The sequence below is a fragment of the Tupaia chinensis genome, unplaced genomic scaffold (assembly GCF_000334495.1).
Source record: "Tupaia chinensis unplaced genomic scaffold, TupChi_1.0 Scaffold000528_1, whole genome shotgun sequence".
Classification (NCBI taxonomy): Eukaryota; Metazoa; Chordata; class Mammalia; order Scandentia; family Tupaiidae; genus Tupaia; species Tupaia belangeri.
In genome coordinates this window covers 227,360-229,537 of record NW_006160041.1, presented here as the reverse complement: position 1 = coordinate 229,537, position 2,178 = coordinate 227,360, and positions in this window count along the sequence as shown.

Below are 2,178 nucleotides of genomic sequence, written 5' to 3'. Positions count from 1 at the left end.
CCTACAGAGGATGGGAGAGGCTTAACAGATGCACACCTGGTATGGCCTCTCCCTCTCCCTCTTGACTCAGATCTCTGTGTCTCAAGTAGTTCTTACATGAATGCTTCAGGTGACTCTGTCGGACCACAGAGTCGAAGAGTCTCAAGTGATAACCCTGACTTAATCTCATGGAATCTAAAAAGATGTATTTAAGAAACTTAGAGCAGCTTGTTTAGAAACCAAGGCTTGGGAACCAGCAGTTAGCATAATGGCTATGTCGCTGGACTCCCACGTAGTGGACCGCAGTTCGCATCCCGGACCTGGTGGCTTAAAACTCACGCCGGGCGCGTGTGTGTGCGTGCCCAAGATCCCGAAAGGAGAATGGAGGAGAAGAGATTGTGGCGTGACCATCCCCTCTGGGGGGTGATTTCTCGCTTTCTGTCTCTATGTCTCTCTCTGTCTGCCTGGCGAGCGCACGCGCCCTATAGCAAAAACCTCTCCAAAAAAAAAAAAAGAAAAAGAAAAAGAAAAGAAAGAAACCAAGGCTCTACTTAGCCTCCTACTAACAGTTTGCCAACATTGTCCTGGTTTCCTGATGAGGAAACTTTAGATTTTGAGATTTGGGAACAAGTAGGATGGGTACTTAAAATATGATCAAGGACAATCTATTCCCATCTCTGTTCTTACTTCCTGGAGGTTTGTTAGAACAGCCTTGGCTCCTTTGTACACACCAGACAATTCCCTGTCTTAACAGAGCCACTTCTATCAAATTTGAGACAGAACAGACAAAGAAGAAATGGGGACCAGCAGATAGCGTAATGGTTATGTCACTGACTCCCACATAGTTGACCATTGTTTGAGTCCCAGAACAGGTAACTCAAAGCTCACGCTGGGCATGTGTGCATGTGTGCCCATGATCCCAAGAGGAGAATGGAGGAGAAGGGATTGTGGCATGGCCATTCCCCTGGGGGATGAGTTCTTGCTTTCTGTTTCTCTGTCCCTCTGGTGAGCACACATGCCCTATAGCAAAAAACTCTACAAAAAGTTACAGAAAGCTGTCATTTCTTTTGGAAAGATAAGGACAAACGGCATTCTTCTACTAAACAGGCCTTTCTACTACCCAACAAGCTGAATTAGGAGCATTCCTCTTGGCCTTACAACACTTCCCCTCACAGCCCCTTAACATCTCCGATTCTCATTATGTTGTTCGTACTGTTTTTCATACTGGACATGCTAACACAAAAGATATTCCCAATAAAATGTTATTACAACAATTTCTAACCTTACAATCCTTTCTGGATGATTGTAAACATCCTATTTTGTAATGCATATTCGCTCACATCAGACCCATATGGGCTCGTGTCCGGGGACCTGTCTGAGCACACTGGGTGCATATGCACACTTGCTCATGATCCAGACAAGCTGAGCCTGGGAATGTATCATGATGTGAAGACCCTGTTGTGGGTGTCTGTCTCTCACTCTCATGAAAGAGATACAGAAAATTTTAAAGTTCCCTGGGCTGGCCCTAGATGTAGCAGTTAAAGGAACCAGGTCCCATGTGGCTGACCACAGTTTGAATTCTGAACCTGGTGGCTTGAAAAATCTGCTGTGTGCATGTGCATGCATGCCCAAAATCCTGATGGGAAGAAGGGATGGAGGAAAAAGCATTGCAGGTCATCATGCCCCATTGGGGTTGCTTTCTCTCTCTCTCATGAGGACATGCACCCTCCAGCAAATAAAAAGAAAGGAAAAGAAAAGAAAAGAAGAAAAAAGAAAAGAAAAGAGAAAAGAAGAAAAGAAAAGAAAAGAAAAGAAAAGAAAAGAGAAAAGAAAAGAAGAAAAGAAAAGTAAAGAACCCAGCACTTGGAATTTGTTATCCTTACAAGTCTTCTATGTGTGATTTGTATGCTCATGATGTTCTGTTTGCTTTATCTCCCACCCTTTCCACAGAGTTCTAGCTCTCTGAAGACTTGCGCACCCTGGGACATTTAGTGAGATAAATACAGTGCATGCTCTCATATCTCATATGTCTGTAAGATTGAGCTGAATTACATGTCACCATGGAATTCTGGAAAACTGGAACAAAGAGATGCCACAGATTTTTAGAGATATAAAATATATCATTAAACTTTTCAAATACTGGAAAAGGCAGGTGGTGTGGTGGTTAAGGGTACTGAACTCCCACATGGCCAACCACAG